The sequence below is a fragment of the Leopardus geoffroyi genome, chromosome D3 (assembly GCF_018350155.1).
Source record: "Leopardus geoffroyi isolate Oge1 chromosome D3, O.geoffroyi_Oge1_pat1.0, whole genome shotgun sequence".
In the NCBI taxonomy this organism is placed as follows: domain Eukaryota; kingdom Metazoa; phylum Chordata; class Mammalia; order Carnivora; family Felidae; genus Leopardus; species Leopardus geoffroyi.
The window spans coordinates 50,222,542-50,249,104 of record NC_059339.1 but is presented as its reverse complement, the minus strand read 5'-3'; the positions used below and the strand labels follow the sequence as shown (position 1 = coordinate 50,249,104).

General features: G+C 39.0%; 1 long non-coding RNA gene across 1 annotated transcript; it reads left to right on the top strand.

The window, feature by feature from the left end:
• On the top strand, window positions 1–26,563 carry LOC123587825. The gene is made up of 4 exons (XR_006707545.1): window positions 1–180; window positions 17,435–17,546; window positions 18,847–19,025; window positions 26,293–26,563. It is a non-coding gene; the product is annotated as an uncharacterized LOC123587825 (long non-coding RNA).

Sequence of the window (26,563 nt, the reverse complement as noted above, 5' to 3'; positions counted from 1 at the left end):
GCAGCCCGCGCCTTCGGGGCGCCCCAGCTCACGCGCGGCCCACAGGCGTCCGCGCTACAAGCCCTCCCTCCCCGCCCAGAGCATAGAGGCCTGACGGACAACTTGGGGGTTCCCCTAAGATGCCTCCTGCCCGGGGCCCATTTGATCCGTCTCCTGACTCAGCAACTGTTCCACCACCCGGTGAGTTCCAGGCGGAAGGATGGAACCGCCCTGCCCGGAGGGCAAGGAGAGAAGCAAGCGAGAGGCAGTCACGCCAGACTGGTAGGGTGGCAGGTTGAATAAGCAGGGGAACCTACCGAGGTTTGTCCGGGGCCGCCGCAAGGGGAGTGCGTTTCCATCCCCGCCTGCAAGACTGTTGAGTTTATACAGGGTCGCTCACGGGGTGCCAGTCACGTACACAGCGCGGACCATTTCCGTAGCGCTGGACTCTCTCAAGGTTGCGCCCTTGAAGTGGTTCCGGCTACAAGGATAGTGAGCGGAACACAAGTTCGTTCGGAGGCCAGGAGAGGGAGGGAAAAGCCTCTCAGTTGCCCCTTCCCGAGGGGCCAGCTCGCAGGTCAACCAGAGGTCACGTTCCCCCGTTGACCTCTTCCAGCCACTGGACATTTGGTGCTGCCCTACCTGAAACTATGTGGCAATGTTGTTTTGATAAGATCAGAAAGATGGTGGCTTCTGTCGTGCCGCAATAAAAATTTGGCAAAACCGTTACCCGTGATTCTTGGGGGACAGACCCTTTCCATACTAAGACTATGGCTCTAGGAGACATGTTTGGAAAATGTCAGTGTTGGTGCAGTGCGCTGTGTATGCCGTGTAACAAGGGACTGAAAGGAGAGAATTCAAGCAAGAATTAACCCTGGCACGTTTCACAAGCAGAGAAGGAAAGAAAGTTCTGCTAAGGGGCGCCTGGGTGAGTCAGTCAGTTAAGCTTCCAACTCTTGATTTCTGCTCAGGTCAATGTCTCAGGGTTGAGTTCTGAGTCCTAAGAAGGGCTCCACACTGCCAATGTAGAGCCTGCTTGGAATTCTCTCTCTCTCTCTCTCTCTCTCTCTCTCCTTGCCCCTCACACACTCTCTCTCTAAATAAATAAACAAGAAAAGAAAAGAGAAAAGAAAAGAAAAGAAAAGAAAAGAAAAGAGAAAATTCTGCTAAAGGAAACTCTCAGCCCGTTTGCTGACAGTGCAGAATTTGGGGGTAGGACACAATTGGAAAAACCACCTGCTCTATTCCCCAAACAAATAAGATGACTCTACACAGCCTTTCTCCAGAAGCTTGGCTTAGGTATTCTCAAATGTGACTCAGTCAGTGACAAAAGCAGATTAAGGATTGCCTCCTCACCAATGCCTATTGTTTCAAATGGCCTCAAGGTCACAAACAGTAAATTGAGGGGAACACGGATGGTCAAGAGCAGCAACCAACAAACAAATGAGAGTCTATACATCAACAAGACAGGAAGAGAGCTTTGAGCATGGTGGTTTTCAAATGAAACTTACTGGGAGCACTTAACTAAAAGTCTGCCTATAAGAGACAAGTTGGCATTATAAGTATGCCTTCCTGGGGCGACAAAGCTTTCACAGCTCGCTCTCTTAGAGATCCAGCTAGGAAACCTGGGGACTGTTTTATGGGTCAGTACGTTAACCCCTAAAGCCTTTGCCCCTTGTGGCATCCTTCTTTATCAATGCAATTCCCTTAAAATCTTAGTCAGAAATAAAAAGGCAAATATGGGAACCATAGAAACAATGAGCTACAGAATTTCACCATTGCTATGGATCAGTGATGTCTATGTTTTTCCCCATCTTCCATTTTCCAAACAGAAAAAATTGTATTAGGCTATTTTGATCCTACTCTACCATTCTTTATTGGGTGTGGCATAGGAAGTAGAAAAGTGATATTTTTCTAGGTCATAGGGGTTCCAGGAGCCACTTCTAAGCCTGTCGGAACATCAACATATCACGCAGAGATCCTGGACTTTGAGTTGGATGCAGTTTAGTGGATGAGACTTCAGTCTTTGTTACTTGGGGCAAGATGATGTGGTCTCTGTGGGAAGAAGGGTGCACAAGGCAGATTGGGTGGTCATAGCAGTAGATTTGGGTAAGTACTATTCTCCTATTTCTTTTTAACAGTAGAAACTTCCCTTGTGTTTTAGCTAGGCATGGGGTTGCTTGGCTACAGACTATATTTTCCAGCTTAATTTATATCCATTTCCTTTATTCCTATAAATTTAAAGTTTATTTATTGCACTTAAATATACATTAAGATACCATTCTCAAAGGGCCATCAAAGTAGACTGATTAATATATGAGGCTGTCTATTAGGAATGGTGGAATGAAGAGTTTAAAAATTAGTTGGATAACTCAGGCTGAAATAGTGTCAACAGGCAAAAAAAGACCATTATTTATCTGAAAATATTCAACAAGTTCTTTAGATAAGCCTTCATTTAATTTCTCTGTGAAGCAGTCACTTTAGTAATATTGCATTGGCCTTGATAAATGTAAGAACTGGTCTTTCTGTGTAAACAATAGTCACTTAGAGATCTAAAAATATGTGACTTTCTCAGCATATCTAAACTTTTATTAGACTTGGCTTACTGTGCATGTGTGCATATATGTGTTTATTTATTTTAGGATTGTATATGTGTGTATACACACACACACGCACATATTAGGGTTGTAAATGTTTTTTTGAAAGGCAGCAAAATTTTAGCTTGAAAAGATAAGTTCATATATATAAAATAGTTGATACTTCAATTAAAATAAGCAGTTATTAGAAAAGAAGGAAAGGCTGTTTGAAATAGATTCATGAGAACTGGCCCAACAATTAATATCATACGCTTTGCTCATAATTTTCCTTTTTGGAAAACAATGAATAAACATAATGTCGTGTCACAATTAAGTACAGAAAATCATGAAAGTAACATTTATTGTTGCCACTAAAACAACATTAAGTACTTTGGAGGAAGAACAAAGAAGTTGAGGAGATCCCGACTGCACAGTTCAGATGGTAGTATTGTTCAATACATCTCAAGTACAAAGACTGGGTGGTCTGAGGCTCATGCCTCCGCAATGCTGAAAGAGCTAACCAGTGTTATGTATTCAGTATGAGAGGAGATAGACCGTTTACTTAAAAAAAAAAAAAAAAAAAAGAACTTATATGGACTGTTTTAAAAATGTCTGACATAACAGTTAAGAATTTTAAAAATCATAAGGTTGCAGCTAAATAGAAAGAACAACACTTTTACGAAGACATAATTTTCACAAGGCAAATACATTTTTATCATCTTTTACGTATAATGTGTTCTAATGCTCTATAAATCCAGATGGAATATGGAAGTGTTTGGTGATTCTGATTTTACTAAAGCAATTGTTTCACGAACAAAGAAAATAACTCAGGATTACAAGGATGGTAAACTATTAAGGAGATCTGTGGTTAGAAAATCCATTTTATTAAATATCACATCAGATTTATTCCTTTACAGGACTTCTGGATAGAATATGAAGGACAGCATTTCTAAAACTGATTGAGTATTAAATAATTCAAAACTCAAGAGTTGTGATCAAACAGATCTGTAGGCATATGTAAGTACCACTGAGGTGAAAGTGCCAACCACAGCAATTAGACTGAAAATTAATGTCTGGAGGTAATCAATGGAGGAACTGGCCACGGGTCTTCACATCTGCATCATCTTTGTTTATTGCCGTTGCTGGGTATCACAGAAAAACCAACTCATTTTTCAAAGGCAGAGAAGAGATGTTTCCCTCAATTTAGGCATTCCTAAATTAAATTGGAATCTATAGGAAGTGATTCTGTGCTCAGATCTTAAGCTGATTTTTATTAATGTTGCTGGCCAGTAATGAAGATAAATGGTAGGCATATTCCACTTAAGTCAGAAACTACAAATACAAGGTTGGGACAGTTGGGAGTGATTAATTATATTCTCTCTGCAAGGGTTCATGGGGGACTGGGGTTACCTCTTCTTCTGATGGTGTCTCTTTCCCTGACACTAGCAGCACTGATATAGGAATTGGATATTTGACATTCTCTTCAGTATCCAAATGTGACTTAGAGGGATCATAATGAATGTTTCAAGGTGAGCCCATCTTGGACGTGTTCCTTACATTCCTTACCGTGTATTATTCCCACTGGTAATTAAAATCCCAACAGTACCCGTTTTGGCAGTCATTAGTAGGATACAAGAACCTTCATTAACTTTTCATAAAGATAATTTTTCTGGATAACTGAGGGGTTAAATAGAAAAACCTGTTTTGTTTCAACCTAAGTGGCTAAAAAAAATCTTTGCAAAATGTATTAGTCTACTTTACAGCCTTGCTAAATAGGTATTGTAAAGATAATTTAATATTTCTTTTATGATTGATGACTTTACAGTGCCTTGGGGTCAGTATGAATTGTTGTTGAGGTAATAAGCTGTAGTATATTGAACTCTAAATCTGAACTGACCAGATATTGGTTTATTTCATTGTGCTTTGCTTCTTTCTTCCTTACACAGAGTACAGAAAAGAAATTCACCGGTGTTAGGATTCCAGTTAGAGCTTTTTATTATAAATGTGTGTCACATACCGTGTTTCTTAGGACAGGTGTGGCATGTAAAATATTGAAAGTTTTCAATGTTCCTGCCGTACATCCTGAAATGGATGCACCCATGAAGCTGTTACTGAATGTGGGACGCTACTCCCTGCCCCACTCAGTTTATAGGTACCTCCGTGCTTTTGTATCCTCCCAAATTGCCATGATTCCAATCAGTGACGAAATAAGCACAATTGTAATTGAACTGTCAGTATTGCTAATGGTTCCATGGTCAAATTGGCAAGCATGACCGTTGTGCTCTGAATTCTGATCTTTTAATCTTTTAATAAGGAGATAATAATAATGGTTTACTGTCAAATTATGCTATCAATATGAAATACCATCCTCTAGAACAGTGGTGTCCCAATCCAAATATGCATATCTATACAAGCTTTCTCACCTTCTTTGGGAAAGACTGTAGAAACACAGCAGTAACACTGCTCCTAAAGCTTCTTCTTCAATGGTGTAGGAAGCAGCTGTTTCTGTTTTCGTTTTAGGATCTTTTCATTTTGTTCAGACAAAGGAACCACAACTCTAAAAAATTCTTGGGGAACAAATATAGAAACTACATAATGGAATAGGACTCCTCAAGAATACTATTTATAAGTTTTAAAGGGTTAATTCTCTTTGCACCATTGAAAATCGAAGAATGGAAACACCCATGGGAAATAACAGAATGCTGCGTGGTATTGGTGATGAGAGATATGTGAAGGTTGTTCCAAATGCTTCCATAACTTTTCTAACCTCAAAACCCAAAGTCCTTAGGCTTTCATTTTTGCTAAAATTTCCACAACAGCACAACATACTCAAGAGTTAGGGAACTTTTGAAAATATCTCTTTTGAAAGAACAAAGAGGGGTCCCTGGGCGACTGGCTCAGTGGGTTAAGAGTCCAACTCTTGAACTTGGCTCAGGTCATGATCTCACAATTCATGATATCAAGCCCCGCTTTGGGCTCTGCCCTAACATCGCAGTGCCTGTTTGGGATTCTCTTTCTCTCCCTCTCTCTCTGCCCTTCCCCTGTGTATTCTCTCTCTCTCTCTCTCTCTCTCTCTCTCTCTCTCTCTCAAAATAAATAAATAACTTAAAAAAAAAAGAACAAGGAAATTCCTCCTTTGTTATATCAAGGAATAAGATGTGGGAAAGGAAGTAAGGGAATAAAGGATAAAAATCATGTGTGGAGCACCTACTCTGTGAAGGACATTTTGATATGAACTTCCTGTATGTAACTGAATCCTCTTTTTAATCATGTGAATAATGTAATGTTAGCCCTTTCTATATGTAGAAATTTATATACAAAGAAATTGAGATGTAATGGTATTAAGTAATCTGTTCAAGGTAATAATTTTTTAAATAGAAACAATAATAATTATCAATAGTTACTATTTATGGAAAGCCTCCTATATGTCTTTGTGCTTTACATACATTATATAATTTCATTTCCACCAGAACCAAATGGGGTAAATATCCCTCACTTTTTACAGAAGCAGACTGAGGTTCAGAGAGTTCTAAGTAACTCCCAATATCAAAGTAAAAGACAACTGCAATTAAAATTCAGATTTGACTGAGCCTAAAGCCTTTTTCATTTCCACTATACCAAACTTAAGTGGGAGAGATCTACATACCCTGGTTCCTGTAAGTATTAAGTCTTACAGATCCAATTCAGGTTGGTGCTAAATGGGAAGTTTTGCCCATCAATAAAAAATGGGATTTTCAGAATATGTAATGCACAACTTTAGGGCATTAAAAGGGATATCAAAGGGTGCCTGGGTGGCTCAGTCAGTTAAGCGTCTGACTTCTGTTCAGGTCATGATCTCACCGTCCGTGAGTTCAAGCCCTGCATTGGACTCTGTGCTGACCCCTCAGAGCCTGGAGCCTGCTTTGGATTCTGTGTCTCCCTCGCTTTCTGCCCCTCCCCCTCTTGCGCTCTCACTCGCTCTCTCTCCCTCTCTCAAAAGAATAAACATTAAAAAAAGTCTAAAGAGGGATATCAAGATGCATACAGCACAGTCTTTGCCTTGTAAGAATTTATGATCTGTAAAATACCCAGAAAAAAGACTTGCCTAGCAGGTTTATGAACTATACCAAATGGCTTCTAATAATAGCAAACATTTATTGAACACTTATTTGGTGCCAGACATTTGTTCTTAGATTTACCTGTATTAGCTAATTTATTCTATAAGCAAGATAGGTAGGTTGTATCATTATCCCACACCTCTCCTCCCTCATTTTAGATAAGAGAAAACTGAGACACTTCTCTAGCACTTAAGCTATGGAGATATTCTGAGGTTCAAATGGTCAATTTCCCTTAGGGGCATTAGTGAAAGATTTGGGGAAGTGGGAGAGGAGGTAGGCAGAGCTTTCCAGAGGCTTCAGAACAGATAAAAAACACAACAATAAAAATTTTACCAATTTCAATAGCTTGTTAAGCCCTTCAGTAATAGTGGGAATTTCCATAATGGAAAAATTCAGGTATCCTTATATACTAGTGGACAGTAACAAGAAAAAAAGAAGTTTAAATTTAAACTTCTAGTTTATCATTTAAAATCATTTAAAATCCTACATATCTATATGTAAAAAGCATAGGCCAAAAAATCCATTTTTTTAGTATGAAATTTATTGTCAAATTGGTTTCTATACAACACTGAGTGCTCATCCCAACAGGTACCCTCCTCAATAGCCATCACCCACCCACCCTTCCCTCCCACCATCAGTTTGTACCCATCAACCCTCAGTTTGTTCTCAGTTTTTAAGAGTCTCTTATGTTTTGGCTCCCTCAAAAAAATCCATTTTTATTTAAATTTTAAAGGAATTATGGAAAGAACCCTTAGTAAAAAGACTGAACTCTTGGTTAATAGGAGAAAAAAGAGATGGGAGGAAAAGAATATAGATGACTTGAAATCATAATAAAATATCCAGGGGAAAATTTGGATAAGAAGCAGAAGTTTCATTGTTAGAACCTTCTTATTTTACTGAGGGTCTCTGGATAACAGAGACAATAATAGGTAAAACTCTTAAACTCACCCTAGCTCTAAGCAGAGTATCTTTTTTTCCCAACCCTGTGCAGAAGATGGCATGGGGTGGAGCTGAGCATGAATCAAAATTCCTCTGCTTTGCCTAATTTTACTGAGTTTCATTGGAGAGCTAAGTAGCACGTATCATCTAATCTAAGAAACTGTCTATTGAATACATACCATTAGCCTAAATGCCACTAAGAAAGAAAAACTAAACTATCATAATCAAACTATGCCAGATACTTCCTTATCATCAATTATAAGGCCATCCTGATTTCAAAGATGTAAGAATGTGAACAAATGAGCATATTCTAATCAATGAAATAGTATAGAAGCCAATTTTCCTTTTTTTTTTTTAAATTTTTTTTTAACGTTTATTTATTTTGGGGACAGAGAGAGACAGAGCATGAACGGGGGAGGGGCAGAGAGAGAGGGAGACACAGAATCGGAAGCAGGCTCCAGGCTCTGAGCCATCAACCCAGAGCCCGATGCTGGGCTCGAACTCATGGACCGCGAGATCGTGACCTGAGCTGAAGTCGGACGCTTAACCGACTGAGCCACCCAGGCGCCCCTACAAGCCAATTTTCAACCAGATCTTAACCTCAGTCAGTCTGCAAATCTATTCTGGATTAATGAAAACCTCACTATACCTATGACCAGGCATAATTAAGGCTAGAAAAGTGTAATCAATAATCTACTTGAAAAGAATAATATAACTAGAAAGAAATAGCAAACTGTTGTAAAGAGCATGGATTTTGTAATGAAACATGCTTGGCTTTTAACTCTGGCCCCATGCTGTATATATAAGATGAAAAAAATAATCATTTAATCTTCAAATGTCTAATCTATAAGATGAGAGTAATAGTTGCTGGGTCATCAAGGTTCTTGTGAGGATTGAATAAATTCATTTACGTATAGTACTTACCACAATTTCTGGCACAGCGAATGATTCACTCAACAGACCCTCAGTAAAATAAGTGAGGATTTACAGGCTATTAAATCACGCCATCAGATGAGTTGTCAATATTAATATTAAAGGCACAAGGTTCTCTCTAATCCTATGAGTAAATTCATCATCCTTCCTTCCTCACTGATATCACCATGTATTTCCCTAGTGATTGTGTGCCAAGGTATGGCACCAATGGAAATAAACATTGAACAAAACAATGAGTAACTTCCAAGCTGACTAATTTCTAGATAAACTGGTGAAATAAAAAATGCATTGATTATATCACAAATGCAAAAGTGAAGTATAAAATATTACAATTGATTTAATGAGTCCAAGATTTATGGATAATATTTGGTGTCACTATTGGTGGCCACAAATTTTAGTATATTAGTTTTTCTGAAGAATAATCTGTTGTAAGATGGGTTTTGTTTGCTTGTTTTTATTTGTTCACGTCTCTTACAGTTATAATGATCTTTAGACTCAGATTTTGTTTCTCCCTAAGGGTATAACAGATTAAACTTTCTTATAATGTGGCTGATTACATTTCCCTACATTAAATTCATTCCGATCTCTGTTGTACTGGACTGTAACTTAGAAATGCTCTAGTTGGGGCGCCTGGGTGGCGCAGTCGGTTAAGCGTCCGACTTCAGCCAGGTCACGATCTCGCGGTCCGTGAGTTCGAGCCCCGCATCGGGCTCTGGGCTGATGGCTCAGAGCCTGGAGCCTGTTTCCGATTCTGTGTCTCCCTCTCTCTCTGCCCCTCCCCCGTTCATGCTCTGTCTCTCTCTGTCCCAAAAATAAATAAACGTTGAAAAAAAAAAATTTAAAAAAAAAAAAAAGAAATGCTCTAGTAGCCTTGATTTTTTTTTTCTTTTTTTGTCAGTAATAGGTGCTGTCATAATGACTTGTAGCCAATATGAATAAGAAAAGTTTTGGAAAATCAGACCAACAAAATTCTGAGATGTCAAAAAACATTTAACAGGCAAATTTCCCTCTCAAATAAAATGCTTTTATGAAAACAAGGAGGGTAATTTCTTGGAGAAACCAGCTTTGAAAAACAAGACACTTGAAATTTTTAAAGAAATGTCTTATTTTCAATTATATCATCAAAGCAAGGTTCACTTATTATATTTCATATCATTAAAATGAGTAGCTACCTGGAAACTTTAATATATGTTTGAGTTTTTAGTACTCTTTGGATAAATTCACATTGCCATGGTTAGAAATCATAAAAGTAATTTTGTTTATAGCAAGCCAAGTCAATGCTAGACCTAATGGCTATTTCTGGTAGCTGTTTAAAATAGATAATTAATTAAAACCAATTTAACCCAAGCCAAATATAAGTAGATTATGTGTATTGATATGAAGTACAGTTAAGTAAATATTCCATGTAGCCACATCCACAGCCTTTGTAGGAAGTGTGGTGAATCAAAATTAAAGTAACTACCATCAGGGGCACCTGGGTGGCTCAGTAGGTTAAGCATCTGACTCTTGATTTCAGCTCAGGGGGCGATCTCATGGTTCCTGAGATGGAGCCCTGCATCAGGCTCTGCACTGACAGTGGGGAACCTGCTTGGGATCCTCTCTCTCTCTCTCTCTCTCTCTCTCTCCCCCTCTGTCTGTATACCCCTGCCCCCACTTCAAAATAAATAAGTAAACATTTTTAAAAATTGTAATAAAGAACTACCATCAGATAAAAATCACCTAATGCTCTATTGCTTAGAATTTTTGTCATAATTATTAAACATTCAACATGTATAAATAAAACTGGTATAAAATATAGATTAAACTCTGATTCTTGGATCCAATATGACGTGTCGATGAAATTGGTGCTTTTGAAAGGATCAAAGAAACAATATAAAACCACAGAGAAATTATTTCAGTTCAAGCCTTGCTGGGCCAAACTAGAGTGTTTATGAGCCCCATGCCCCCAGGTACATAAAGAAATGAAGATCAACTATCAGGACCTCTTATTAATTTTTTTAGTGCATTTTTTTTTTAATTTGAGAGAGAGAGAGTGAGAGAGAAATCTTAAGCAGACTCCACACTCAGTGCAGAGCCCAACATGGGGCTTCATCCCATGATCAAGAGTCAGATGCTCAACTGACTGAGCCACCCAAGCATCCCAACTATCAGGACCTCTTAATCGGGAGATAACCTAAATAAATAAATAAATAAATAAATAAATGGAGGTAATCTGAGTTTCTGAAAGATGATTCTCCAGGACTTTGCAGAAATCTAGGGTAAAGTTCTGTACTTTATTTTTTTTATTTTTATTTTTTGATGTTTTATTTATTTTTGAGAGACTAAGTGTGAATGGGGGAGGGGCAGAAAGACAGGGAGACAGAATCCAAAGCAGGCTCCAGGCTCTGAGCTGTCAGTACAAAGCCCGACATGGGGCTCAAACTCAAGAGCTGTGAGATCATGATCTGAGCCAAACTCGGCTGCTCAACCAACTGAGCCACCGAGGCACTCCGTTCTTTACTTTATTTTTTAAAAATGTCCCTATGATTGGGAATTATCCAGCAATGCGATTGCTTCTCTCCTCCCCCAGTTAGTAGCTATGACTGGGAGTACTGCTTGGAATGGCCCTCAAACTAGTCTTCCAACAGACTAGTTTAAATTATTTCAATAGAATAATGCATATCTTATGCAACCATCATAGTCTCAAAGGATGGCAGACATGTGGTCTAAGATTATCCAATTGGGTATTTTCTTTGGTGGACATGAATGAGGAAACATGTAGCCCTAAATTGGCGCTAAGTAGCCTTTTCATTCATGCCAATTCATTGCAGAGGGCAGATCCAAAGTGTTAGAGAGATGCAAGACCTTTTCTAAATTCTCTATCTTTGAACATTTTAGTTGCATGGTACAATAAAGCCCATTGAGTATTTAAGCCAATTTGTTATAACGTAAAGCATCCTAACTGAAGCAGAGGGATGGGCTTTTCTGTTCATCCAGTACCTGGCTAAAGTCAGTAAGCATGCTTTCTATTTTCCAAGATCAAAGGTAAGAATTACAGACCCAGAACATGCTGTACCCTGAGAGCAGGACACCCTCTGATTTATCATCCCACTGAAAATTTGGACATATTGAGCTACCAATTTGTGTCCTTCCAGCTTCTGCTGCCTAAGCAATCTGCTTTAAGTTATCACATGAAGTTGTTACAATGAAGGAAATTTCCTTCCTATCCAAGCAGATCTCGATATATTCTCTTAAAACAGCCAGAATGTCGATTTGAAAGTCAGGTTCCCCACCACCTTCTCACACTGCTCTCCTGCACCAATGAAAACCTTTGTGCCAAAATGTGAGCATTCCAGAAAATAACTGAGAATGGATAGGTTAATTCTTTTGCAGCCAAACTCCTGAGAATAAATAGAACACCTGAGACTTGTACTTTCAGTTACTCTCTGCATTTTAAGGAGATCTAAACTTAATGGTTTTCCAAGTAAGAAAGAATGTAGCCAGGGGCACCTGGATGGCTCAGTTGGTTAAGTGTCTTGACTTCGGCTCAGGTTATCATCTCATGGTTTGAGTTCCAGCCCTGCATCCAGCTCTGTGCTGACAGCTCGGAGCCTGGGGCCTACTTCAGATTCTGTGTCTCCCTCTCTGTCCCTCCCTGGTTCATGCTCTGTCTGTCTGTCTGTCTGTCTCTAAAATAAATAAGTAGTTAAAAATTTTTTTAAAAAGTAGCCAGGAAGAGAAAAGAGAAGAAGCACATAGACGTCTCCCTCCCTTCAGCATCACCAAGATGGCTGATGCAGTCACCAACATTGGAATTCCAAACCAGTGAACATGAGCTTCCTTCTATCCCTCCAACCACAGTCTCCAGGACAGCCTGGGAAACTGTAAGAATCTTCTAATAGTCCCCAATTGAGCCACTGATCCCATAAACACAGCCAACAAGGAGAAGTGTGTGCCTTTATTTTCTTGAACAAAGTATACATGGATACATAAACAGCCTCTCCATCCCTTAGTTCTCCATGTATTTGAAAACCATCAAGAGAAAGGTATCCCTCTGTGCTAGTGCACAGAAATAGAATGTTAAATTGAAATTTTCCTGTGGTGCCAGAATTAGCAAATATGAAAATCTCAATTGAGGTGTCAGATGAAGATACACATTTCCAGTAAACATTTAAATAAATATTTAAAACTTTTAATATAAATCAAACTCAATCACAGAAAGGGCATAAAAGGAGAGAGTTGTTCAGGTGCCCTGAGTCCCATTTCTCCCCAGAAAGAGGTTGAGGGAGCATCAGCTATTCATCAGCTATTAGTAAAAGAGGCTTCAAAAAGATTACTGGTAAGGAAAAAAACCAAAATACAAATTAAAAACAAAATCACTGGGAAATCTTGGTATATGTTCACTTTCATTGAGAGACACCATTGCCCCCCTGACTTTTGACTTCACACAAAAGCTTCTTTCACAATGTTAAAGGACAGTTTGCTGCTGCATTGAGCAAAGGGTACATATTTGCCTTAAGCAAAAAGTAGTTCATATGCACAGATGAGAGCTGAGGGTAGCTTATACTCAGTCCATCTAAGAGATGAGCAGTCCTTGACAGAGAGGAGCTGAACCAGATCCCTACCAATAGCACAAAGGGAAGTGGTGAGCCAGAGGAGGGAGAATTGTGTGTGAATTTCCAGCAACCCCTTGATCAAAACCCAGACCGATCGGAAATCAAAGTTAACACTCTAGAAGAGGAGGATCTTGGAAAGAAAGAAAATCCTGGCCGCGTCCTCCTCCACCAATAACTTTCCAGTTGTAACAGGGCCTAGCTGAGGGAAGGGGGAAATTTCGAGTTTGGGAGTTTTGAATTTTATGTGAGATATGACTTTCTAATTTCAGACTTTAGTAATTAAGAAGGACTCTTGGGTATTTTATAGTTCACAAGAGAAATTTTGCAGAATTCTCTACTGGTCTTAATCTTCCACCAGAAGTTCTATAAATAGTATGAATCTTGCTTACCTCCCCAAACATGTTGAGGCTGGAGCAGCAGAAGTAGAACTAATGTTTCTGGTACACGTATTGTGTCCTGCGTGCTCTGATAGATGCCCCTGCTTATGTTACCCTGTGCCGCTCTTGGGGCATCCCTAGACAGGGTAGACCTCTGGACTTTTTTTTTTCTTTTTCCTAAGAGTGATTACAAAATTTATGGAAATAACCAAGTTTTCATTTGGAGGACTAGGGGCTTAAAAACTTTTCTCATTGAACATAGTTGAAAGGGAAGATGGATGTCCAGTATAAAGGTATTTAATAATTTTTAAACATTATTGAGGATTTTAAAATATATTCATATAAGATCCTTGAGAAGGAGGAAAAGCTTTCTGTTAAGAACATCTCAGCACTACCAAGAGATCAATAAATAATGGAAGGAAAGCCCCTTGGGAGCAAAAGGTTGTCCTTTATCTGATGGGGTAAAAGCTGCCTCTTTTGGAGCAGCGGCAATATTCTAATAGCTGACGGTAGAATTCAGGTTTGGGCAAGACACGAAAGACAGTGAGACTTTAAACAGACCTTGTGGAAAGAGAAGATTTGTTGAATACATGAACAATATCCCATATATAATACCTAAGCTTTTGAAATTTGTTGTAATCAAACTGTTTCCTCATATTCATATAATTGGATTTAGATAACAATGAAACCTCACAAATATATAAAGTAGCACATGCTTGTTTACTACTATAAAAGTCTGGTATTGTTATCAATACACATTGTAAGACTATAGTCTTGTTACTTCCGAAGGGCTCAAAGAAAAGTAATTATTTCAAGGTATTTCTGTGAAGTAGGTAAGAGAGCTCATTATTATGAAAATAAATAAGGATTTCAACAGATTTGAAATAATTTTCCCAACTTCACACAATGAATTGACTCATGGCAGCTAAAATTAACTGCCTCTTTCTTGATTTCTAGCTCAGTGCTTAAGAACGTTAGTAAGCCTGTTTACCATTTTTTTGGTACAATCTTTAAAATGTACAGTCTGTATTCATTTTCAGTAATTCAACAAGTATTTATTTGGTACTTATTCTATCCAAGCGCTGTGTTAGAAGATGTCATGGAGATTTAAAGGTTGTAAACTATCAAACACCTATAAATATTAAGGATGCTGGTAATTGTGAGAAATCTCATTAAGTGATTTAATTTTTTACTAGTACATTATTTCAATATTATGTTTTCTAAGGATGGAAGAAGGGAATATGGACCTATAAAAGATTTTGTTGATTCACTTTCAGGTTCTACTCAGCCAACATACACTCTATCTCAGTGATTATGAACAACAACAAAAATATTTTATTTTGGATGCTAAACGTTTATTCTGCTTTCATCCAAATATTTAATTCTTTATTTATTTGACTATATTTTTTTAAGATAGAACTGAACTTTGCAAAAATTTTAGTTGCGTTGCATTGCTCTTGCTTTTTGTTATTTTTTATACATTAATTTATTTTTATGTCACAACAATTGACCAAGAAGTGGTTTTTTCTGTGTTTTCTTTTCTAATCACAAAATAGCATTACCAGAAATCAACCTAGAATGGATTCATGTAGTCACTGGTGCCTCTTTCTCTGTGTTAGTTGAACCATGAACTTTTTTTTTTTTTTTTTTTTGAGACAGAGAGAGACAGAGCATGAACAGGGGAGGGTCAGAGAGAGAGAGAGACACAGAACGGAAGCAGGCTCCAGGCTCCGAGCCATCAGCCCAGAGCCCGACGCGGGGCTCGAACCCACGGACCGCACCGACTGAGCCACCCAGGCGCCCCTGAACCATGAACTTTTTAGTCAACATCCACTGTGTAGCATATGGGTAAAGATGTAAAGATACCTTTAGTTGTCCCTTTTTTACAAAATCATTTAAAAACCAAACTCATAGACTATGTCAAAAAGGCTTATTATGCTGTCTGTGCTGTTTGTACAAACCAACATGGTTTCTCCACACTTCACCTCCCCTATTTTCAGTGGCTGAAAGCCTGACCATTGCTTTTCTCTGAATCCCTTGCCAGTTGGATTCCAGATTATATTTTGCCAATGAGAGGCATGCATGCAGGATTTGAAAGGTGCAAGAGAGAAAGCACAATTCATATAATTGTTCCTACATCAAGATGGGTAGAAACATGGTCTTCAGCAGATTTGAGCTTCTGCAGTGACCTCCAGGTGTTTCCTAGTGAATCACCTACTTTAGTATTACATTTGTATAATTACTAGTAATTTTTTGTCTCTTGAAGCTCCCTGCCACTCTGTAAGGTAATGGTGAATCTGAGAGTTAACAGAGCTCTCCCATGACCTTTGCTTTTCCAGGCATTCTAGCAATTAGGAAAGCTTCTAATGCCCTCTACTAAATCCTCTCCTGTCTGAAATATTTCAAGTAGCTGCTCTTGTCCAGTAGGAGTCTCTGAGAAAATATTTGGTACTGAAGTGGTCCTAAAAAATAGACTTTGAAAATGAGAAGGATCTGGGATAGTTTGGGCCTAATTAAATTTGAACTTAACGTAACCTCAATGTCATGGTCCATGGCATTCAAAGACTTTTAAATAATCATTAACTTATCAGTACTGTTGTCTGAAATGAAGTGGCTATTAAAGGCAAGGATTTGGGATACAAAGAGGCTGTATAATAAAACAATGGGTTGTAAGTGATGACTATAGGGCCTATAGGGTAGCCTATCTGCTTCTGATGTATCACTTCTTTCTACAAAGAGAAATTGAAAAGCTCAGGATTTTACTTTTTTTATTTTTTTTAATTTTTTTATATAGAGAGAACGTGAGCAGGGGAGAAGGGCAGGGGGAAAGAGAGAGAAAATCTTAAGCAGGCTCCACACTCAGCGTGGAGCCCAACACAGGGCTTGATCCCACAACCCTGGGATCATGACCTGAGTCAAAATCAGGAGTCAGATGGTCAACCAACTGAGCCTCCCAGGTGCCTCAAAAAGCTCGGGATTTTTAATTTTCAGTTCATAGCATAATCAGAAAACAAAAGAGGTTCCTAAAATTTCTCCTATTCTTATAGCCAAATATATGGCTGATATATTTGAAAACTGAACTCAAAGTCTGATGATGCATATTTCAGAATTACAAAGCACATTGAATTCACAGCTTTGCTTGGTATCTTATATGAAAGTTAGGGTACTTATTGAAAAAAAGCGGGGATTTAAGGTAGATTCTGACAGATTTGAGACTTCACATTCTACTGTGCCTTCTTAAAAGTGGAAGAAACCCTTTCTCCCCTGTCTGAAGAAAGCGTGAGGACTATACTTGAGAAAAATGACCTTGCTTGGGATTGCTGACTCTGCACAAGATATGTCTCATCAACTTGCACTGCTTCCAGACTCATAACTACACTCAGATCACAGAAGAATGGGTATGAAGTCTTACTTCAGAGAAGATAGCTTGCTTATCCATCAAAAACATTGGAAGATGTTGCTAATTTATATTGATGAAAACTTGGGGCGAAATGGTATGAATGGATCCTGAGGGTCCTAGAACAGGGAGACAGAAACAAATTGTTGGAATAAGTCATATTTATCACCATGATTGCACTTTCCTGGAATTTGTGGATTAAATGTGTTTGCTGTTTGAGTATGCAATTGTGGCTCACCAGATTACTTGGTCAATAGACTAAAATTTGAACTCCATAGTGGTCGAAGATTCAAAAGCAAGAATTTCTAGGATATAATGTAGATGAAGGTATACAAAGAAAGACAGAATGCTAGTACTGATTTATCAAGTGTGACCTGCCATTCATCTCCTCATTGTGTTACCTGGATGGGCTCCAAGGGCATTCCTTTATCAAAGCACTAAGAAACACCCCATAATGCCACGCATGATTATAACAAGTAACTTAATTGAAACAGGCTTCCTAAGTTCAGTGGGGGATAATGAGATAACTGTCTCCTTACAGAGGCCAAGTGGCTGTTCTTAAGCTTGAAGACCAGAGACAAGTGGGCATGATTCCCCAAATGGGCAGCAGGTTAAAATCAGAATGAGTTCAGCCACAAGAAACATTGGTAGAGGTGAGTAGACCATAGTGTCCACTGGACTGAAACAGAACTGCTTCTTACTACCTACTTGATTTTTATAATTTAAACATTTTAGGTATCATTTTCAGATTTGGGGAGCAATAGAGCTATGGCCTCTCGCCCAGTTTTCATACTCAGAGGCCTTGGGATGAAGAGTATACCAGGTTCTTTTGAAGAAATACCCTGTGTATGTATAAAATAATAAACTTGAGCCTTCCTAGAGATTCCTCAAAGGGACCTATAGTTACCAACCAGAGTGATTTTACATGATATAAAATGAGGTAATAGCCCCACTTTTTTTTAATGTTTATTTTTGTGACAGAGAGAGAGAAAGAGAAAGAGCACGAGTGGGGGAAGGGCAGGAAGCGAGGGGGAGACACAAAATCTGAAGCAAGCTCCAGGCTCCAAGCTGTCAGCAAAGAGCCCGATAAGGGGCTCAAACCCATGAACTGTGAGATCATGACCTGAGCAGAGGTCGGATGCTTAACCAACTGAGCCACCCAGGTGTACCTCCTTACTCTTTGAATGCATAGTAGGCAAAAATAAAGTCTGCCAATGCCAGAATACCCACATTGGTTCTTTGACTTGTGGGATATTGGGAAGGGATGATTATTAGTCCCTGACACTATCTTCTGTCTTCCAAATTGTAAAGTAAATTGAAGGAGGGCACAGACTCATGCCACCAAAACAGTACCAGAGTTAGTCAGACATAGGATTCCTATCATATCTACATTTAACTGAATTGATGGCCACAGAGAAGGACAGTAGATTATTATAAACATATTCAGGAAGTTACTCCAATTGCAGCTGTTTCTCCAAACGTGATCTCTTTTTTGGCATAAATGAACACCTCCTGAGATCTGCTGTTTAGCTATTGATCAGGCAAATGCTTTTTTCAATATGTTATTAAAGAAAAAAACACAGCAAAGAGATTTGGTTTCTCTTAGTAGGGCAGCAGTATATCTTCACTTCACCTCAGGAATAGGCCAACTGTCTGCCTTTCTGTCATAATCAAATCCCCAGGAGCTGATCATTTACCTATCACATAGGGTGTTTTGTTGATCCACTACATTGATAGTGGTGGCTTGCATTGTCCATGATGGAAAAATGGTCTGTGTAAACTTCTCTTAACTTGTCATGAATCCTGTCCAAAAGACTTGTCTCTTGTGTTTGAGCAAACAGTGTCCTGGGACTTTTGGATATGAAAAGGCACTAAAATAAAAGAAAGTAAGCTACATGATTTGTTGTAACTTTTAAAAAATCAATTTTTCTTTTCTTCTTTTGGTATCTTCAGAGAGAAGAGTTTTAGAAAAGTTCTGGGACTTGAGGAAAAGAGATGACAGAGAAAGACCTCCATAGAGAATGAGAGCATCAGTCAACCACAAAGCACAAGGCACAGAGGCTGTCCTCAAAAGAACGATGGAGTCCATGAAGGGAATCCCTGTGGCTTCGAAAGGGTGACATCTGACACTGGTATGCAGGAGTTAGGTGTTACTGCTCCCTGCTAGCACCGTCATCCATTAACTTCCTACATTTGAGAAAATCTCCATACTTTGTAAAAATGTACAACAGTACACCAAAATATGGGTATTTTTAGTGCTGCACCCATCACCTGGCACGGAGTAGTTAAGAAAAAAGAAAAGGGATCAATGACTGGATTAGTGGAGCTTTGGGGAATGTCTACATGACATTTGGACTGTGCCTTGGATAAAGTATGAGGAGGGAAGGCTGTTAGATATGTAGATAAAACAACTATAGGTTAAAAAAAACAGAGAGCAAAAAAGATTCAGAGTTCAGAGTAGGCAGTGTATCCAGCACCATGTATTTGGGCATACGTACCCTGTGCCATTTGAGGAATCCTTAGAAATACTGGGGAAGGAACGACACTGAATTTCCATCAGTGGGTTGGGATGGAAGCTTGTGTAACTGTATGAGAGTATCAAAGGAAAGGTTGGCTTCCAGAGGCTGAAAGACTTGGGGATGTTAGGCAACATGTAATAGATTCATTTCAGCTAAGCCTCATAAATGTGCACTCAGCTTCGCAAGAGTTATAAATTACTGACCTAGCTCTTGTCTGCCGAGGGAAAATGCAAAACGGAAGGTGCACAGTCCGATTTGAGGTCAAACCAGTGTGCAACTGAACAGAGAAGCCCTACCAGCTGCCTATGTATAAATGCCATCTGACAGGCTTTTACATTTTATGTTGGACCCTTGAAAGAAGAGGATCCCACTCCACTGGAGACTGAACATTGTTATTTGCCATGGGTGCACAAGGACCCGGAGCAAGTCATGAATGGGGCACTAAGTCTGTTCGTGCAGGGGCCCAGATGGAGAACTATGTCTGTGGGAGCAGTGTTCCCAGGCACACAGATGTTCTGCCTTCTCGTAGCTCTCAGAAGGGCTGTCCACTCAGACATAGCCCCTATTTTCTCTGTTCTCCGAGGAGGCCCAGGGGATGAGTAGCAGAATGGTGGTACCAGGGCTATGGAAACATCCTACTCCCGTGTCAGTTAAAAAGCAAAATGTTGTATGACAAAGCTTCACTGTAACAAAGGACCAAAACATCCTTTCTGGATGTTTCCTCTCCAAGAGTTCTAAGTTTATTTTTATATCTCAGTACACAGCTTGTGCTAAGCACTAGCAGACTGGGCTCAAATTTTCACGGTAACAAAACTGAGGTGTACAAATAGTAAATTACTTTATTTCTCCATAACTGAACTGAATTTGGCCCCCGAGCCAAATTTCTGCTGATAGTGGTGAATTTTATGTGGAAATCGAGGCTCACTCTCTCAAATCAGTGATTACTTAGTACTTTCAGTTATAAATTCATGCTCTTTTTGGTAACTTCTCAGACTATCACAATGTGTCCCCTTCTCTTTCACATCTCTCTCCAAGGGCCATCTATATTCTGAGTGTGTGTGTGGCGGGGGAGGAGGGTATACCATCTTAAGTTTGGAAGAAAAGGCATTTAATCTAGAATAGTGCTTTTCAAAGTGAGGTCCTCAACCTACAATATCTGTGCCACCCAGGAACTTGTTAGAAATGTCAATACTTGGACCCCATTCCACATAGACCTACTGAATCAGAAACTCTGGATGAGCGGTCCAGGAATCTGGGTTCCAACAGGGAGTCCAGCTGCTTCCGATGTTCCCTCACCGTTGAAAGCTTTGGTCCATAGTGATCAGCATCCACCCACCTTGATTTCTGATGAGAGGTATGATCATGGCTGGCCTTTGGTTTTGTGGCACCCTGCTCATTGCATGCATGACTGAAAATGCCCTTCTCTGCTCATGGGCCAAATATGTGCTCATTCTTCTTCCTCCTTAGCTTGACCGGGTGCCAGACTTGCCCGTCTCAGAGCTTGCAACACTCTTACATGCTGTTCTGTAGCCATTTCTACTTTCCAACTTGTGTTCCATGCTCCATATAGAGTTTATCTCAAGAGTTGAGGTCTCCCTACTGTATCTGGAATCTGTGAGATGCATCTCTTTCCTGGATTCCCCCAAACATCAGTGGAGTTTTGATCATCTGTACTCATCAGGGATTGACCTGAGGAGAGGGCAGGATGGAAGCCCTGATTCTTAACCTCCTGAGCCTTAATTTATTCTGCTATTCGTTTCTTTACCTTTCCTCTCCTTCTCCTCCAAGGTCAGGAAGTTGTCTTTTAGTTTGTTTTGTTTTTTTGCGTGTGCTTCCGGTGGAAAGGAAAAAAAAAATCCTGGCTAGACACATAGACTTCTAAACCTACCCTTTTTGAATAGACCCATGCTGTTTATACAAATCTTTTTTTTCTCTCTAATAATGTCCACTTTTATTATTGAAAAACTTAACCTGCAATTCTACTGGCCCATAAAAAGTTTCAAAACCTTAGCATTGACTGGTTTTTTGCATCTTTGCTGCAATAATCCTCATTTTCTTTTAGACAATGATACCCCTAACTGAATAGAGGGAGATGAAGCATAAGGATGTGTAGAAAAGCAAACCCATTAATTAAAATTTTAAGATAGTATCACACCACACCTGAATTAGAAACACTGAAAGTTTCCTAAGTATACTACCTGATTCTAGTCACTTCACACTGAAATCCTTCTATTAACTAATTCTCCTAAAACACTCCTTTTAACATATCGTTTTCCTCCTTGGGTTCTTTCAATAGGTACCTTTTAGCAGAAGTTATAGACAAATATTGATGCTAGAATTCATTTTCCATGCACATGTACAACATTTGAAAATGAATGAATGAATTCCAAACCATGACTGACCTGGTCTTTACTATTGTACTAAACAGTATTTCTAACATATCACTTACTCCCACAATACTAAGCCTAATTTACATCATAAAGAGATTTCATATTAAAAATGTAGTCCCCCTTGGTGGGCTCAGCCTAACTCCTGACTCCAGGACCTAGCATCAATCTTCAACTTTGGTAAGGAAAATTTAAGCAACGTCAGACCAAAACTCGAGACTCAGAATCAAGTCACTCCAATGGCCCATCAGGCCCTGTTACAATAAGGTTTCTGCTTTATTCTCAAGAATCAGTCTTTATCATAATTCCCAGTCATTATATGTTTGGCTTTCTTTCTATTGAAATTCAGCAATGGCAGTAACATTAAGTATTCAGTGATACTGTTATAATTCATTGGGGTTTTTCCTTTTTTTTTTTTTTTTAATGTTTATTCATTTTTGAGAGACAGAGCATAAGCAAGGGATGGGCAGAGAGAGAGGGGGACAGAGGATGTGAAACAGGCTCTGCCCTGACAGCAGCAAGCCCCAATGCGGGGCTCGAACTCATGAACCAAACCGCAAGATCATCACCCAAGCTGAAGTCAGACATTCAACCGACTGAACCACACAGGTGCCCCTGGGATTGTTCATTTTATTGGTGCTATTAAAGTATTTCCAATGACATTTGCAAAATCAGGTTTTCCTCCCTTCACTATAGCACTGGTGCTCTGATGTGACCCAAAATGTATTTCATTTGCTAGGATTTCACAGTGCTAGAAGACTGAGCCCTCTTTAGCAATTTATTCCAACACTATGGATTCAATAAAATGGTTATATCTAAATTTAGAATAATCATAATTTATATACTTGTATAGTGTAATATTTGGCTTAAAGGTTTTTTTTTTCATTAAATGTAATACATAAAGGTTACAATGCAGTTTCTACATTACATTTCTAGTCTTCTGTATTTCATGTTTCACTGCTATATGAGATTCAAGGGGAGCTATCATAGCTCTTTAAAAATTCCTCATAACAGACAGAGTCAAACTTTCTACAATTCCGGCTGTTCTGTTTGATGACAAAATCATTCCCAACTGTTGTCCCAAGTATTATAGAGTGTTTCATTGTAATGATGTGTCCTCTTCTGTTCTATATCACCACTTCTCAATGCACTTCTGTAGGGGGATTGTGGCAATACAGTAGTGCTTCGTGATTACTTTGTGGTTCTCTGTGACTCCTTTGAAACCCTCTTTTTCTCACTCACTCTCCCTCCTGGCAGCCTTTCAGGTTGGAGAAAGATCCACTTGTTCAAAATTACCCATATAGCCATGCGTTGAATTAGTTATAGAGAAAGGATCTCTGTTAAAATCGAATGACTCCATGATAGCCACATTCTGGTCTCCCGGAGAGCTGCATGAAAAACTAAAGACATAGATTAGCTAACATTCTCTTATAAATATAACGTATGAAATGCACATTCAAATGTGTGTACCTAATATACTTCTACTGTGATCGTGCTAATTCTTACAAAGTTGTTTTAAAAATCTGAAATAAATATATTATGGTATCTAAAATAATTATAAATAACTCAGATTTTATGTCACAGAGTACCATTTTGAAAATACATATATTTTAGAATATTTGTATTCAGCGCATTTTGAAAAGAATCAAGGCCATTTTTTAAAAGTATGTAAAATAGTATACCTATAGAGAAGCTAATGTGAGTCCATTTTTAACCTACAATGATTTTTACAGCCAAATAATAGGGCTTTGAATAAAAGAACTACTATAATTAACTCGGTTGTCAATGAAAGCAATTTTTCCAGGGCATCTATTCATACTTTGAAATATTTATAAATACTCTAGACTTTTGTCATTACTATGGCTCTTTAGAAAATAATACCTATTTGCACCTGAATCTTTCTTTAATCCTTCATTAAGGAAACTATTAAAATTATTTATCAGACGTATTGTAAGAAAATAGCATCATGTAACTAATATTGTGACAAGAACTTTGGGAGACGTTGGTGCTTTTTATTTGCAAAATCAAAACCACAGTTACAACTGTTCTTATGTCAACAAAATCTATTTCATTGTCTGTCTTAAACTGTTATCTGAACTGAAAGCAGCCTTCTGACCAAAAAGGTCTTTACGTTAATTTAGTATTTCGGCTCTGACAAAAATTTACTAAAGCTAAAGAATTTACTTAAATTTAAAAGTCGCCATCAACACATTCAGTAGATTCACCAGGTATAGGAAAAAAATTTTAATGATGAAAATTATAAATTACACTCTTACACACAGGTCTATTTACCAAATCATAGATTAAGAAGTTGATTTTTTTTTTTTTCAACGTTTATTTATTTTTGGGACAGAGAGAGACAGAGCATGAACGGGGGAGGGGCAGAGAGAGAGGGAGACACAGAATCGGAAACAGGCTCCAGGCTCTGAGCCATCAGCCCAGAGCCTGACGCGGGGCTCGGACTCACGGACCGCGAGATCGTGACCTGGCTGAAGTCGGACGCTTAACCGACTGCGCCACCCAGGCGCCCCAAGAAGTTGATTTTTTAAAGTTTCTCTATAACGTAGACAAATATATCTTCCCTTACTTATTTTTTTACGTAATTAGCTTTAAAAAAAAGTCAAGATGAAATATTCATAGCAGTAAAACTGAAATATGAAAGCACTAGAGTATACTTTAAAGAGATTATGGTATTTTGTATTAAAATGTTTCTAGTCTTTAAGTCTTCAATGAAACGGAAAAGACACTAAGCCTTGCTGAGATAAAGTCTTCTTCATGCCCTGCTGTTGAGAAAGAGCTCCACTTTTCTTCACCCCATGCTGCTTGGGATGTAATTGCTTGGGAAGGAGAGACTAAAGAGGGAGAGTGTGCAGAGGGGATAGTAAGGGTTCATGCTCCTGGTGCTTGCACTTTCTTACATACCAACAACACCGGCCCGGCCATACCGCACATACCTGGTGAAGGTGGCCTGGGTCGCACCCAGGAGCAGCTGAAGCCAGGTTATAGGAGAGCATCCAAAGAAGGAATAGAAGAGGATGCTAATGTGGCAATTACATGAGCTTCTAACTGGGAAATTAGCAAGCAATTCAGTCTTCAAAAATAAATCTATGTGAACCAACTAAAAGAGCAGTTTTGTTAAGTGAATGTAAGAACATTTCCTTTCGCTCCAAATGTTTGGCATCATGTGAAAAAAGCTGTTGATCAAAGGTCTAGTTTTATTTTTAGAACAGAAAAGAGAATGTAGTTTGGGTACAGTGTGTCTGAAAGAGAGAAAAGAGCCTGGCTAAAAGATTTGACCCCAAACTTTTTCCTTTCTTATAATGTGTATGTACAGCGTGCGAAACAATGGTGGAAATAATTAAGCTGGTGATAATTTTTCCATCTTTATACTCTTAAAAGGCACATCAAATTTTTTGATCATGCTGGAGTTAAAAAAATTATTATTTTCTAGCTAAATTTAAGGGTCATCAATCCCCATTTAATCTATAAAGGACACTCTTATTATCACGAGGCCTTCTTTACTGCAAAGAGATGTTATGAAAAAAGACTGCATGGGGAGATGAATTTTATTCCCTATAGACCCCTAACAGTTTTGCTATACTGATTTCTACCACTTTATGAAGTGTATGTCCTCCGGGCAACTTAGCTATGCAGCTGAATTTCCCAGATGCCAGACTGCAGGCTAGCACCCTTTGCAGCAAATTTTTACTAATTCACAGAATGTTTATTTCTGGAAAGGGATTCAATTTTCATCACCTGATGCAAACTTGTGGCTCTTTGCTCGTGGCCCGAGAAATCCTGGTGGTCAAGCAATAAGATCCAGAGTTCAGCCACTCAGGGCTCAGGTGCCTGCTCCTACTGAGTCCCACTCCCTCCTTACCTCCTCCACCTCCTCCTCCTACTCCTGTCTCTCCTAGGATTTTCAGGTGCCTCATTGAACATGAGTGGTGTAGTATCTGTGCTTTAAGTTTATCCAACCTTGATTACAGGCTTATTCCGAACTAGACACTGCCCAAGACAGGAAAGTCTCAAGGTAAATAAGAAACTAGCCCTAGCCCTGAAGAGTTTATGGTAAACTGGAGCTCATCCAACACTAACAGACAAGGGAGAACTATCCACAGGGAAGGACCGCATAGCACTAGCCACCAAGGTTTCAATCATAAATTCCTGGAGGGGGTGTCCTTGAGCTAGTCTTGAAAGATGAGGACAAATTGGTCCCTTGATGAAAAGTGGAAAGGGCTTTCAGGCCCAGATTATAGTATAAATGAAGATCTCAAAGGTTATAATACTGTTATGTGTCCCCCCAAATTCATATGTTGAATCGTTAATTCTCAACATGACCGTATTTGGAGATAAGACTTACAGAAATAATTAAGGTTAAATGAAGTTACAAGGGTAGGGTCCTAATCCAACAGGATTGTTGGCCTTATAAAATGAAAATTGATCTCTCTCTCTCTCTCTCTCTCTCTCTCCTCTGTCTTTCTCTCCTGAAGCACACACACGGAGGAAGGGACATGTGAGCACGCAGCAAGAAGACCATTTGCAAGCCAGGAAGAGGGCTCTCACAAGATCCCAATCATGCTGGCGCTCTGATCTCTTCCAACCTCTCGAACTGTGAGAAAATAAATCTCTATTGTATCGCCACCCAGTCTATGGTGTTATGGTAGTGAAAACAGATGAAGACATGTGCTCCCATGTATTTGGGCTACTTTAAGAAGGACATTTATTAGACTGTGAAGTTTGAAGCCAGTAATGGGTGAGATG